At 39.7% G+C, this 16,103-nt stretch overlaps 1 long non-coding RNA gene across 1 annotated transcript in view; it reads right to left on the bottom strand.

Annotated features, from left to right (window-relative positions):
• Positions 1-354: 354 nt before the first annotated feature.
• The window catches only part of LOC141568833 (uncharacterized), a 30,152-nt gene continuing 14,403 nt past the window's right edge, over positions 355-16,103 (bottom strand). The window contains exons 2-3 of the long non-coding RNA XR_012492051.1: positions 1,492-1,584; positions 355-896 (exon numbers count right to left, since the gene is read on the bottom strand). This is a non-coding gene — a long non-coding RNA (uncharacterized LOC141568833). The remainder of the gene's footprint in view (positions 897-1,491; positions 1,585-16,103) is intronic.

Below are 16,103 nucleotides of genomic sequence, written 5' to 3'. Positions count from 1 at the left end.
CAAATCCCACTCACCATATCCTTCACCTGTAACTACTCCAGTATGCGTCTCTCGCACCTGAGGTCATTTTGCATTGTGGTAAAATAAAAACAACATCAACTTTACTATTTTAACCATTTTAAGTGTACAGTTTAGTGGCATTAAGTACTTTCACATTGTTGTGCGACCATCATCACCATTCATCTCCAGAACTTTTGTCATCTTCCCAACCTGAAACTCTGTACCCATTAAACAATCACTCCTCACTCCCCCTTCTCCCCAGCCCCAGGAAATGCCACTCTACTTTCTGTCTCTATGAATTCTACTACTCTAGATACCTTGTATAAGTGGAATCATACAGTACTTGCTCTTTTGCGTGTCTGGCTTATTCCACATAGCATAATGTCTTCCATGGTATAGCAGGAAACACTTGAAGATTTTTTTCTGTAGCAAAATCAATGCCATTGTATTAATACCATATGATAGTAATACATTTCCTTTAATCTGACAATGTCCCCTCATCCAAAACCTAGCACTTTTTTTGTGTATGCCATTCATTTGTTAAAGAAACCAGGTCATTTGTCCTATAAATGCACACATTGGATTTGGCTGGTTGCATTCTCGCTTCCTGGGAAGCATTCGACATGCTCCTCCATCCTGTTACTTCCTGAAAGCTGGTGCGTAGATCTAGAGCTTTAGCCAGACTATCATCCAATTTTTGGCAAGAAGACTTCACCACGAGTATGATGTACATCCCACTGTGCCATTCAGTGGAGGCCAGTCACGTCTGATTATCCTGATGTCGAGATTGCTCATGTGATGTCACCCTGCTCCATCCGTCCAGCTGCTGCATGGTAGAATGTAAATACTGAAAGAAGCCACTCTGCATGTATGAGCTCCTGCCCAACTTTTCTCATCTATTCAAAGGAAGGAACAGGACCAAAGAAGTTTAATGATCTGTTCAACATAAATTGTTTGTCAACCACCATTTATAAGTTTCCACTCCTGGGAGAACCTGAGGTTGTTTCCGTGTAAAGTTTCGTCGCTCCTCTCCATGCTTCCATGTGGCTCAGTTCTTAAGAATTTAGTTGGTGCTGAAAATTGCCTAGAGGAGACTGCAAGACTCAGGAGGGCAGAGATCTTATCTACTGATTCTCCATTGAACTCCCAGGACAGAGCACAGTTCCTGGCACAGAGCAGGGGACTGATAAATATTTGTTACATGAATGAATGAATGAATGAATGATACAGTGACCTAATTAATTTAACTAAAAGATGCCTGAACTTTTCCAAACATGTTTCTCCATCTTCTTTAGATACATATGTCTTCATCAAAAAATGCCCAATGCCCAAATAGCTCTTATTAGATCCTATCTTGTGATTTCATCTCAATATGAATTTTACATATTTGTAAAGGGCAGTGTGATCCTTTGCCAAGTGCCTTTTCTGGGAGATCTCACAAGGAGTCGAGGACTGACTTTGATTTCTCAGAAAGACTTTGAAGTCTCTTACCTGGATTCTCTGAGAGTCCAGAGTGAAATTTCCCAAGTGCAGTGCTGATCGTGTCGTTCCACCACCAAGAACTTTCAATGTCCTTCCATTGTGCTAAGAATAAAACCCAGACTCTTAGTTGGGACCCCCAAATTCCTGCCCATCCTATCTCATGTCCATCTCTCCAGCTTTATCTCTTAGCATCTCTTCTCCAACACCGGCCTCCTTCCATTTCCCTGACCCCAGAACCTGCATCCCGTTCCCACCCAAGGTCCTTGCATCTGCTTTTTCCTCTGTCTTGTCTGCTCCTCCTCAGCTCTTCCTAAGAGCAGTTTATCTTCATCCTTCAGGCCTCTGATCAACTACCCTGGGACAACCCTGTTTAAAATGGGCCTCCTCTGGTTACTCTCTATTCCATCACCTGGGCATTTAGTTCATAACATAGCATCATATGTAATTATCTTATTTGTTTGTTTCCTAATTTATTACCGCCCTTCTCCATTAGAATAGAAGCTCCATGAAGACAGAAAATTTATTTATTGTATTCACTGCTCTGTCCTCAATAACTAGCACAGAGCCTGGTACAGAAAGTGAGCTTGATAACTGTTTATTAAGGGAATGAATTCAGGCAAGCTTTTAAAAGCTTGTGATTTTAGAATGTCTGAATTCTTGCATCAGCCTGCCTGCTCCCCTACCTTGGTCCTCACTCCAGGACACAGCCAAGTCTTTTGACACACTTTAGCTCAGCTTGGCCCCGGACTCTAGGAAAGGCTTAAAGAGCCGAGATTTGCTTATCTCACATGTAATTCCCTTAATGTTATATCTGCTCCCACCTTGGGCCCAAGGTCTAACTCCTAAGGTTGTGGCTTATTCCTGGGTCTAAACTGCCACATTATTTCTCAGATCATACATAGACTCTTCCTTGTTCTCCTTGCTTTTCCCTCTGCCTTATTATTATCCACTCTTCTCCCACCCCAGGAGTTAGTATCCTGGTCCTATCTCAGTCCCTGTGCTGAGGTCGTCCTGCTGTTGACCTGGTGGGATACTCTGGATCTCCCCCCATATCTCCCTATCAAAGCCTTTCCTATCCCCCCTCCCCCAACCTTTGCCCAAATCAGCCAACACCCAGAGGGTGGCCCACGTTAAGTGCTGTTACATCAAAAGCAAGCAAAACTTGACTTGTCCTTCCTCTATGGAAGGAGGAAAGGGTGTCCCCAAGATCTTGAAAATGAAGAGGAACTGAATATCTTTCTCTCATAAGCACTAAGAATAAAAAGAAACATCAGCATTTTAGATCTGAACTATTACATTTAACCACATGAAATCGCTGGTATGCTGTCTACTGAAAACAGAAAGTTCTTACCACTCAGTCTAACACATTTTCCAGCCTGCCTCTTCCATTCAGACATGGCACACAAAGCTATTGTCAGCTGTTTTGGACTAACTAGGACTCGAGAAAATATGGACCATACATAATTAAAAGGTGAAAACTGGGACCAAACAACTCTATGGAGGAGAAAGCTTTACCAACCCCCTTGCCATTGCTTAGGATACCTGAAGCCAAGGATAAGAAGGAAACATTGGTCATTCATTCACTCTCTCAGCACAAATGCTTTCAAGCCCTACCATATGTTGAGTATTATGCTGTTAACCTAATAATATTCTTACACTTTATGTTTAATCCCAGCCTTATTCTTCCTTCCTAGGAAGACCTTTGTATTATAATATAAACAGTACTAGAGTCAGAAAAACCATGGTTCAGTCCCTAGGTCTGTTTTTTTTTTTTTTTTTTTAACATTTTTTAAATTAAATTTATTGGAGTGACATTGGTTAGTAAAATTATGTAGATTTCAAGTGTACAATTCTATGATATGTCATGTATATATTGCCTTGTGTGTTCACCAAAGCCAATTTTCCTTCCATCACCATATATTTGACACCCTTTACCCTCTCCTACCACCCCCGCCCCTGCTGCAATTACCCTCTGGTAACCACTAAACTGTTGTCCGTGTCTATGAGTTTTTGTTTGTTTGTCTTCGTTTGTTGCTTTCAGTTTTATATTCCACATATGAGTCAAATCATATGGTTCTCAACTTTTTCTGTCTGACTTAATTCACATAGCATGGTAAACTACAATGAGATACTACCTCACATCTTTTAGAATGGCTATTGTCAACAGCACAAGTAAAAACAAGTGTTGTAGAAGTTGTGGAGAAAAAGAAACCCTCACATACTGCTGGTGAGATAGCCACTTTGGAAAACAATATGGAGGTTTCTCAAAAAATTAGGAGTAGAATTACCATGTGACCTAGCAATCCCTCTCCTGGGTATCCACACAAGAAATCTGAAAACATTTAACCATAAAGATATATGCGCTCTGATGTTCGTTGCAGCTTTATTTACAGTAGCCAAGACATGGAAACAACCAGTGTCCTTCAATAGATGATTGGATAAAGATGATGTTGTGCTAGGTACATATATCAATTGAATATTACTCAACCATAAGGACAGATGAAATACTGCCATTTGCAACAACATGGATGGACCAAATTAATGGTATAACTGTTCTAAATTAATTGTATAACCATGGGCAGAAATTTCAGACTCTTTCTCTGTTGTCAGTTTCCTCATTGATAAAATGGATATATATTTTTAAAATGTCCACACTGTACTTGCAGAATGAAATAAGGTGATCCATATGGCAAGTTCTCCTTCTTTTTTCATAATTGCTTTATTTATTTTCAAGTTTTTTGTGTGTGACAGCCATGGCTTCTGCTTTAAAGAGGTTTTTTCAGGTTGGAGAAGACACTTATATTGAATGAAATAAAAGTCTGGGGTAAGGGTCATAGACACCAGGTTAAGAATCCCTGATGTATATTTAGATGCTTCAATACTCAGTGGATGACTCTGACCCCAAATGATCGATGTCACTTTCCTGTTCTATTTTCGGATATTTTATAAACACACCAACATCAAAAAGCAATATCAGAGTTTGGACTTTGTCACCACTCAAAGCCTTTGGCCAATGTGATCACTGATCATGACTAATTGCTGGCAAAGCTGCAAAGAAGAGCCACTCTCATATCCTACTGGAGGAAGTATAAACTAAGAGCATCTTTTGGAAGACAATTTGACAGTCCCTATTAAAAACCCAAAAATGTATACCGTGTTTCCCCAAAAATGAGACCTAGCTGGACAATCAGCTTTCATGCGTCTTTTGGAGCAAAAATTAATATAAGACCCAGTCTTATATCATATTATATCATATCACATCACATCACATCACATCACATCACATCACATCACATCACATCATATCATATCATACCCGGTCTTATATTATATTAAAATGAGACCGGGACTTACATTAATTTTTGCTCCAAAAGACACATTAGAGCTGATGGTCTGGCTAGGTCTTATTTTTGGGGAAACATGGTAAGTGTATCTTTTGAGAAAGTGATTCATTAGATATTTGCTTATAAAAATTTGAGGCAGGGAACCCTCCATATCCAATATGTGATGCTTGATTAAATCAAGGATGGTTACCCATAAAATGGAATACGATTGAGTGATTACATATCTCATGATGGCATGGGAAAGCTTAATCTATTGTTAATAAAGTTGATCATAAAACTGCCTGGTATAACGTTTACCTTTTTTTTTAACCAAATATACCAAAGTCTAATAATGGTTATATCTGCATGGAGGCATAATTGGTTTTGTCATTTTCAGTGCATTTCTACATTTTCCAAATTTTCTGCAATCTGTATAAAGTGGTTAGAATACTTTCAGAATTAGTGCGTGTGTGTGTGTGTGTGTGTGTGTGTGTGTGTGTGTGTGTGTGTGTTAGGGAGGATGCATCTTTTTATTTCTAAGTAGTTACACTCAGAAACAGCTCTTTAAATAGTTCTCCACCATAGGGAAACAGAGCAGAGAGCAGAGACTTCTGAAAATGGGGACATTCTCATTGGTGGGGACACAAACAACCATTGTTATATTATGGTTATGAAAGACTTAAGGCTCAATCTTGTTGCTATTTCTCTGTTCTGTATTGGTGCCTATATAAAGGGTGTTGTTGGGAGTTTTCTAGGCTACATGTGAAAAAATGCCTTGGCCAATCACATTCAACTCAGTGAGTAAAACAATGGAATGTCAGGGCAGGAAGGAAGCTTAGAAACAATTTGTTTTACTATTCTCTTTCTTAGATGAGGCCCCTAACCCCAGAAAAGCTCAGTGACTTGTCTTAGGCAGCAGAGCTAATCATATCCTTATATGGCACTATATAGCTGGGATTCACAGGGTGAATGGGGAAAGATTATTCTAGATTAGAAGGACCCTTCACAAAACTATCCATTTGGAACAAGATGAGGAATAAAAAACAATAACAAGACAAGACGGAAACTGTCCACCAGCATTTCTCTCAAAGATAGCACAGTATTTCAGGGAATGTTGCGATAAGCTTACTTGGACTAGAAGCCAAAGCCTTGGGGCCATGAAATAATGGGTTCCAAGGCTTCAGGAAGGGGTGCAGGACCCTCTGCACAAGAGAAGAGCATTATATTTGTTCCTTAAAAATGAGAGATGGGGAAAAAGGAAAGAGATGAGAAATGTTGATCATGAAATGTTGGTGAATAGGTTGTTTTTGGTGAGGACTGTGAAATAGCTGAGTTCGGTATCCAAGTTGGGGCAACCAGTAGGTTGACTTGTCCTAACTCATCCTGGTTTGCCCAGGACTTTCCCAGTTTTAGCAGTGATTGTCTCATGTTCCATGAACCCCTCAGTCCTATGCAAACCATGGCAGTTAATCACCTGAGGGTAACATATGCCGTTATGAAGGCTGGAGACCCTCTGACAGCTGAATTACAAAATAAATTTTTTAAAAATCTGAGAAGCTGTCAAATTTTGCAAAACACTATCAAGTTTTGCAGCAGGTTAAGTGAGCCAAATAGGAGAGAAAACATCTCTTCCCACATCCAAAGGATTTTTTCAAAAGCCAGTTCCTAAACCATAACAATGCTTTAAAGTATTTATGAATATGAGAACCTTCATTAGAAAGGTTCTTTCTTTCCATTCTCCTGCCCTGCCAGGCGTGCAATACACCAAACCTCTGTGAGATATGTAGAAATCAAATATCCTGTAAATAAAACCAAACTTCCATATGTAAAATGGACATAAAATTGTTGCACTACTTCAAAGTACTAAGGTTTAAATGAGCTCGTGTGTGTAATGACGACTTAAAAATTGGTAGTTTCTACGGCTCTGACTGGTTTGATCTGTTGTTTGCATTTCTAGTTCATTTTCAGAAATTCTGCAAGTATGCTAATATTCAAGGCAGAAGAAGAGTGAATATAAAAACTCAACAATCATAGTGCTGGTCCAGAAGCTGCCCACAGAAGCTGCTCCTTAGCCCTTGGAAGCTGCCATGTTTTCCTCTCTTAGGTTTTCTCACCTTTCCTTGCCAGCCTCTCTAATTTTCTACAGCTTCAAAATGAAGATACCAGTTGCCACTACCTGTGCTCCTTTTGCTTCAGAGGAGAACCTGTACTTGGCAGGAAGAGTCAGGCCAGTTCTCCTAACAGCCTTTCTTACAATATCTTTGTGGCCGCAATGTTAAGATGGAGTAATGGGGAGGTGATGGAAAAATGCGAGTCAAACAAGAATATCATCCACTGAACTCCTAAACAGCCTTGTTCTAGTTAGTAAAGAGTAATGGTACTTAACCCTGAATACGCATCGAAATCACCAAGGACATTTGTTAAAAAACAGAGATTAAGCCTTCATCAATCCGGCTGTACAGCAGCTATGGTCTGAATGTTTATGTCCCCTACCCCAATATATACATTGAAATTCTAACCCCTCAGGTGATGGTATAAGGAAATGGGGCTCTGGGGGTGATTAGGGTCTCCTCTGTAACTATTAGACTCTGTGACTATAATGTGAAAGCATCCATAGTTAATACATAAGTGAACAAGTGTAGCTGTGTTACAATAAAACTTTATCAACAAAAACAGAAAATGGGCCAGTTTCAGCCCTTGGCTCTAGTTTGCAGAACCCTGGTGTAAAGCATAAAAGGAAGAGGTAAGTTCTGTCAAAACAACTATAGCAGTGTCTTCTCCCACGTACTATGCTTTTAGAACATACTAAGGTACAGAGAGGTTACATACTATGCATGTGGTAGCTTACATTTTTCAAATGTGGCCATACAAAACCTCCCATTACATATGTGTTTCCTACGTTTAACTCTGGGCAAAATTATAACTATGGTACAGGTGGCACTATGTGACTTTTGAGACAAGGTCATAAAAAGTGACATAGTTTCCACCTGGTTCTCTTGGGATCATTGCCTTTGTAACCTAGACATTACGATGTGAGGAAGCAAAGTCACCCTGTGGAGAAAAACTGCCAATCAGCACCAAATTGCTAGTCAGATGACTAAGCCATCTTAGAAATGGACCATCCAGTGCTAGATGAGCCACCCAAATGGGAGGAGCAGAGATGAAACATTCCTGTGGATCACTACCCAGGTTGAAGATTTAGGAACCAAATAAATGACCAATTTTACTCTAAGCCTTAAGTTTGGAGTGGTATGTTATGGAACAATAGGTAAGGTTTGGTACTGAGAATGAGAAAACAATGTAAAATATATGGTATTGACTTTGGGATTGGACAGTGGGCAGACATATAAAGGATCTTAAAGAGAGGATTGGTGAAGACATAAAGAGCCTCAAGGAGGTAGCAGGAAGAAAAACGAGTAAAATGTTATTTTGAAACTGGAGGCTAGTGTTTCCATATTATGTAGTAGCAGAAAATTTTGCAAGTCATTCACCTGAGATCACACAGCCAATGGGAAATATATCTAATGAATTGATGATTTAGCTAAGGGGATTTCCAAAAAGAATGTTAGAAAAGCCTCCTTGCTTCTTCTCACCACCTGTGATAAAATGTGAGAGGAGACAGATGAGCTAAAGAACACATTATTACATACAAATGAGCCAGGGTTTGAAGGGTTTAAAAATAAAACTGTATGTCATTCTCAGGTTCTCCAATATTGTCAAATCTATAAATTTTCCAAGGCAAAATTGTCAACTACAGGCTGTGACTATAAGTCCCCCTTTGTTGAGACTTCAGAAATATTTAAGGTGGTTCCTCAGCAACCCTTTCAGACAAAAGGACTTCTAAGGATATGAAAGGCATATATCACAGATCCTCTCCATTAAATAATAGGGCTTCCAAGAATCTTAAGGGTGATGTCCTTCAGGAGACTCACAATGGGGCCAAAGACAAAGAGCCTATCCCCAAAAAGGCTGTGGGTGTAACTTTTGTCTAGTTGGTAAGCATCAATATGATTCATAGAAAACCCACAGTGTTTTCAAGATAATTTTTCTGGTGGAAGCACTGCCGATTTGGGCAAAAAGGGACAGAGATGATAAAAAATTAAAAGAGACTTTTGAACTGGGATGTGGACTAGGAAAATCACTCAGCTGCAAACATGGGCTACGGTTTACGGAAGAGAAAAATAATTCAGAGGATTAAACCAAGAGTCAAAGGGTAGAACCAAGAGCTGTGATGAACCATTAGCAGGGAGTAGGATGAGCCCTAATCGAGGAACTAACAATGTATGTCTAGCTGGATTTCAAAATTATTATGGCCCCAATTAGCTGTGTGTTTATTTTTCCTCTCTTTGAAGGGAAATGTCAATGAGATTATTAAATTCCTGTCCCAGATTATATGGTGGGTGTGAGGAGAGCAGATAACTTGCCTCTTTAGTCACAGGTCTTCAGAATGGCACTAAAATGGCTGTACCCAATGCCATAATGGGATGAGACTCGGGGGTCTTGGATAGGGGTATGAGTACATTTTGCACAAAGGAGAAATAGGAATTATCGTACCCAGAGGTTAGATTATTGAAGATATTTTCTAAAAATAGCCATAGCAATAGTTCTAATCTCTCATTCTGTTCTTACAATGTAGCATTGACACCGCTCTATTAAAATGTGATGCTCTGTGACTTCTGAATCTAGGTTATAAAAGATGACATAGCTTCTGCCTAGTTATCTTCAAATGCTTATCCTTGGAATCCAGTCACACGCTGTGAAGAAGGCCAAGTTCCCTTCTGGAGAGATCCATGTTGACATTACCAGCCATGTGACCCCTCTTGGGTTTAGATCTTCCAACCTTAAAATAGCCACTCCAGCTGACACCACGTAAAGCAGATAGAAGCTATCCCCACTGAATCCTACCCAAATTACAGATTTATACTATAAATAAATGGTTGGTTGTTGTTTAAATCATTAAGTTTTGGGTGTTTTGTCGCATAGCAATAGATAAGTGGAACACTTAGGAAATGGTGGCGCTCACATTTGAGAACAAGCATTCTACCTCCAGAGTCCATATGTGCAGTTGTTATAGAGTGCTGTACTGCCCAGACTCCCCTTCAGGACTGCAAGGCATATTCAGTCAAATGCTGGGAGTGTTGTCCACCAACAGCTCTCAGCTCTCAGGCCTCTACAGCAATTGTCCTTGGCTGAAAAGAAGTGCCTTCCCTCCAGAGGCACCTGCATCCAACATCTGGCTGATGCAGGATATAAAAGCTCAGCCTCCTTACCCCAACTTGAGCCAACTGTGAAGAGTTACCCCTGCTTCAGACTTCTCTGTGGGGTCAGCTAAGGCTGTGTTGCTCGTGCTGCACCACAGCCCAACTTCTCTTTTCCTAATCTGCTTCTTTCACTTCCTCCACAGGTGCTAATCCTGAGAGACCGCCCCCCAAAACTTCCTGTATGCAGACAAATCTCCATTTTAGAATCTTCTTCTTGGGGGACACAGCCTGCAACACTATTCTTAATCATTATTTAAAAAGTAAGATAGAACGAGATGTCTACAAAGGTGGTACACTGGAGGCTTTCAAGCAGAGGCACTGGATGGGAATAGGAGAGAGGGAAGTTAGCCTATGTAAACAACTTCTATTGCATGTCTACTGCATGGGAATATAAAAGTAGGAGACTGTCTTTATCTAGAAAAGTTTACTATCTAATAAAAGATATAGGCAAGGAAACATGAAATTACAGTATAGTATAACAAGTACTATGAGAGAGAAGGATTCTAACAGGGCCGTAGAAACCCAGAGGGCCAGAAAATGTGTCTCTGAGCTTGGAAATATCAGAGAACAAGAGCAGCATACAGGGATTCACAGGCACTGATGAAAATACAAACGGCTGGGAAATTGTAAGTGATGTAGCTAGAAAAGTTGGCATGCGCTGGACCATGAAAGCCTTTGAATACCCTGGTTAGTGGGATATACTTTACTTTATAGGAAAATAGGGTTCCACTAGAGGGGTTCCAGAAATGGGTCATCAGAGTTATATTCACATTATAGAAAGATCACTATAGCTACCTCTTGGAAGATGGTTTTAAAAGTGGCAAGACTGGAGACAGGGAGAGCATTTAGGGATTGCTGTTGCAATGATCCAGATGAGAAATCATGATCTTTTTGGAATTATTATTCAGTGGTGCCGACTAAGAGAAATGAGAGTTCTGTATCTTCCTTCACCCCAACTCTCTGCCAAAGATTAAACCATCTAATATGGGCAGTCTATGCTAAATATGACTGCCTGTACTGATTAAATTGAGCAATTAGTTGATTAATCCTCTCTTCCGTGGAGAGGCTGAGAAAGCAGAAGAAACGGCAATGGTTCACCAGTTTCATAAAGGCAAATTAATTCCTCTCTCCCCCAGAACTCCAGAAAAAGCATCAGTTCCTCAAAATGAAGATCTATGTTAATGAGACACTTCTGTGACACGCCACTGCCCAGCCAAATGTTGAAACATTCTGGGCACCGCTAAGGAGTGTGTGTCTGCCCCAGAGTGTCATGACCACTTGAGGGACTGTCCTCAAGGATGAATACATTTCTATTGGCCATGTATTATCAAGAACATCTAATCCAACTTGTGCCAAAATTTATTTGTTCTTTATGCTTGTCTTAAAATATTCATCAGCCACCACTTCTTTGGTTCACAGGAAAGCAGAGGCCTGGGAAAAATGCAACAGGGAAAGAAGCCTGGGAGAGGTCACGTTCATGATGGGCTTGAAATGGAATAATTCCAATATGAGGGCATCTCAGAGCTCCAGAAAAATTGCTGGAATCCTTTTAGATTTAATTCTCTTGGGATTAGAAGGTAGGAATGGAGGTAGGGGAAGAAGTTTCTATTTTGGTTTATTAATTATAGACACACATACACACTACTCCAATTCACCTAAAATTCTAATTTCTTAAAATAGTTTATAAATGAACATACATATTTAAAAGTACCACAGGTTACAGTAAGAGAAAATATGTTTCACTACACTTTCTCTGCCTTTTCTCCCATTGCCAATTTCCACTTTCCATGCCAGAGGAATCATATATATATATATACATATGTAATTTTTTACACATATTGTAGCATACTATTCAAAGCTTTAAGCATTTTGCTTTTTTAAGTTAATAATATATTTTGGAGATCTTTCTGTATTAGTGCAAATAGAATCTTATTTACTTAGCAGCCACATAGCATTCCAATGTATGATCACGTCATAAATGATTTAACCAGTCTCCCACGGATAGACATTGAGATTGTGTTGAAAAATTTGGTACTACAAATAATTCTGCAGTAAATACCCTTGTGTGTATGTGTGTGTGTGTGTGTGTGTGTGTGTGTTTGTGCAAATGTGTGCATTTATCAAGTGCATAAATTTATAGTAGTGTAATTACTACACAGAATGGTGTGTGCATTTACAGTTTTGAAAGACTGTGCAACGTTGGGCCTGGAGCTTTGCTCCTGACGTTCACTATATATATCCCTTCCTCAGTCACTCATGGCTTCCTGCTGCAAGCATCTGCACCTCTTTGCCTGAGGGGTTTCCCTGGCTGTAACTATGCTTTGTCCACCCACCAGGTAGGCCAGAAATGTTGGGGAGTGACCACATCCAAGAGCAGTCTTCAGTCAATGACAAACAGGAGTTGTGTAAACGCCCCACTGTCTTCATTCTTTAGCAAGGGACAACTCTATATAGAGTCTCATAGATCCCCAGTGGAAATGAGCCTCAGCTGTCCACAGTGGTAACCATACCCTTTTATTGGCTTCCTTCTCTCACTTCCCCACTCCCTTTCCAGTACCTCATGGAATCACCTCCCAAATAAACTACTTGCTCTCAAATCTTTGTCTCAGGGTTGACTTTTAAGGAAACTCAATCAAAAGGTACCCTTCCTAAAAATAGTAATAATTTGCACTTCCATCAACAATGTCTGTTTCCCATCCCTATCTCAATTCCACCTCCAATTCTCCATCAGCTTTATTGTTTATTCATCCATTTATTCATGTGTTCATTTATCCAGTACATACTTGCTGAGCATTTTCTATGTGTTAGGCACCTACTGGCCCCTGTATACAACACAGAGCACTGGAGATCAGACAAACTATCTCCATTACTTGCTGTCCTCCTGCTTTAAGTTGCACCTAAACTTATTTCAAGAAAGAACTCCAATATTATTCCGCAGTTGGAACAAAAGCATTTAAAATGTATTGACTTGACTAAAGCAACAATGACTGAGAGATACCACCAATAGAATCAGCCACAACGAGACCAATTTTCAAAACCTTCCCGGGTTTGCTAAGGGATGAGTTTGAAGAGAACAGAGATGTCAGACCTTTGAAGTAGGTCAAGGGGACCTGGGACAGAAGATATTTTTAGAGATTTCTCATGTTGATCTAGACTAGGGTCTGGTCCAGGACTAAAAGCAACTGTGTACCGAACAATTTGTCATACAGCTACAAATGTTCTGCTTTCATGATTTATGGACATGTTTTTGTTTTTCAGACTGGTTGTTTTCATAGTAAAGAGCTTTATTCCCGGAGTGCTAATTAATGGAGGTATTATTGCTTTGAAAAGAACAAGAAGGAAATTCATTCCTTTCCTGGATAAATGTCACTGTCTGCATTCTCTGCTCCTCAACCAGGGCTGCCAAGCTTTGCTGGGAAGAAGACTCTCCATTTTAGAATCATGGACTCCAACCATAGCTAGGTCCTGGATGCTTCGAATAAAATTTGTACTTGTCCATGGTCAACTTTCATGCGTTCTTCTCAGCAGCTATTTCAAACTTCCCCTTTTCTCTTTAAGTGCCTTGCTCCTTTAATGTCTTTCTTGTTCTAGGCACATGAACTTTTCTATTTTAAGGGGAAATATGGGCAATCCAGACATGGGCTTCTCCATTCATAAATCTCTCCACATATGCTTTCATCCCCTGCTCTTGGTTGCTGGCCTCTTTACCTGAGGATCTCACCTATTTCCTCTGGTCCCCTTCAACTCATTACTCTAGGGCTGACCTCCTGTATCTTCAGCTTCTTCAGTCTCCACTACAGCCCTTTGTCTTCAGCAAATAAGCATGCCCAGATCTCCTCATCTTTAAATAAAAAGACTTTCCTTGTCACTCTCTCTAGCTGGCTCCCCCTCTCATTTCTTTGATAATTTAGCTCCTTAAAAGAATCATCTCTGTATCCCTGAGTCTATTTCTGCTTTGTTTGCTCGTTTATTCTGATCTTTAGATTCCACAGGTAAGTGAGAGCTTATGGTATTTGTCTTTCTCGGTCTGATGTATTTCACTTAGCATAATGTTCTCTAGGTCCATCCATATTGTTGCAAATGGTAAGATTTCATTCTTCTTTATGGCCGAGTAATACTCCATTGTATAAATGTACCACAACTTCTTTATCCAATTGTTTATCAATGGCATTTCAGTTGTTTCCATAACTTGGTTATTGTGAATAGTGCTGCAATAAACATAAGGGTGTATATGTGTTTTTGAATTAGTGTTTTGAATTCCTTTGGATAGATACCCAGGAGTGGAACTGCTGGGTCATAAGGTAGTTCCACTTTTAATTTTTTAAGGTACCTCCATATTGTTTTCCATAGTGGCTGCACCAATCTGCAATCCTACCAACAGTGCACAAGGGAGGCAGATGGGCACTGAACTTATCAGGGGGATCACTTCATAGACTGTGTAGATGCCTGATCAATGGCACTATACATCTGAAGTTGAAGTAGAATAATACTGAACATCAACTATAATTATATATATATATATAGTCAGGGGATGTGGAATACAGCATAGGGAAGATAGTCAATGATATTGTAACAGCTGTATACAATGTTAGAAGGGTAGTAGATTGGGGGGTTATCACTTTGTGAGGGGTGTAAATGTCTAACTATTACATTGTTTTGTATACCTGAAACTAATAATAATAAAAAAGTGGGGGAAAAAAGAATTATCAATCCTCACTGCCTCCACTTCTTCTCCTCCTAACCATTCCTAACTTCCTGCATTTTCTTTTTCCCACCACAACAGATGCTGTTTTCCTTTGCCACATTTTCAAGTCCACAAAACCTTTTTCAGATTTCACCTTATTCAAAATCTCTATAGCTGTGGTTCTCAAAGGTAGTCCCTAAACCAGCAAAATAATACTAATAACACTAATAATAATAATAAATTTTTTAAAAGTGTCACCTGGGAACTTGTTAGAGACTTAAGTTCTTGGGCCCCACCCATGATTTATTGAATTAGAAACGCTGGGGTGGGGCCCAGCAATCTATGTTTTAGCAAGCCTTCTAGGTGACTCTGGATAGACGCTGAATTTGAGTTCAGTGCTCCTAACCCTTCCTCTTCCTTTCTGAAATTCTTTCTTCCTATGGTCTCTGTGAACTAGATATTGCTAATTCTTCTTTTATATCTTAAACTATTTCTTTTTAGTCTCCCTCTTCCTTTCATCTCTAAATATGGTTATTCCGGGGACTCCATTCTCACACTATCTGTTCTCTCCATGTGATGTCATCTATTTACAACACTTCAGTTACAACCTGTATTTAGTCATGACTCTTGGTTATAAATGGTAGAAAATGCAGTTCAACTTAAGCAAAGTTGAACAAAGTTAAACAAAAGATGGAATTTATTGGCTCATGTACCATACTTGCCTTGATTCAAGATCTTAAACAATGTCATCAGAATTTGGCCTCATTCTCTTTCTCTTTCAGCTCTGTTTCCATCCGAGTTGGTTTTGTTTCCAGTCTAGGTTTCCCTACATAGCTTCTTGAAGCTACAAAAGTATATGCTCACAGTTCCAGGGCATATTGGTTTATGTGCTCATCTTAAAGCAATCACTGTCACCAACAAAGAAGAAGATGATGATTTTCTTAAGCCTGGAGGTAGGAGTGAGGTCAACCTAAAGCAAACGGACACTAATTTATTTAACATGCACATTTTATGTGCCAAATACTGTTCTTCATTCTGGGAATGTCAACCACAGAGCCAAAGTCCCTAGGATCATGGCGCTTGTATTCCAGAAGGAGATATAGGCAAGAACCAATAAAACAAACAAAGTCATCAGATAAATGAAGCGTAGGAAGATAAAGGAATGGAGAACGAGGCAGCTGCTGAGGGGGCACAGGAGTAACTTCCTAGAGAATATCAGGATGTGGTTAACAGAAGGACCAATGAATTCTAGGTGAGTAAAAACAATAGCTACAAATCCCAGGGCTACATCTTTAACAATTATATCCAATTGCCTATTGATCCTTTCACTTAATAAAGAAATGAAGAAGTCCC

The sequence above is a fragment of the Rhinolophus sinicus genome, linkage group LG02 (genome assembly GCF_036562045.2).
Source record: "Rhinolophus sinicus isolate RSC01 linkage group LG02, ASM3656204v1, whole genome shotgun sequence".
NCBI classification, from domain to species: domain Eukaryota; kingdom Metazoa; phylum Chordata; class Mammalia; order Chiroptera; family Rhinolophidae; genus Rhinolophus; species Rhinolophus sinicus.
The sequence above is the reverse complement of the archived record's forward strand: the minus strand, read 5'-3'. Positions and strand labels throughout refer to the sequence as shown.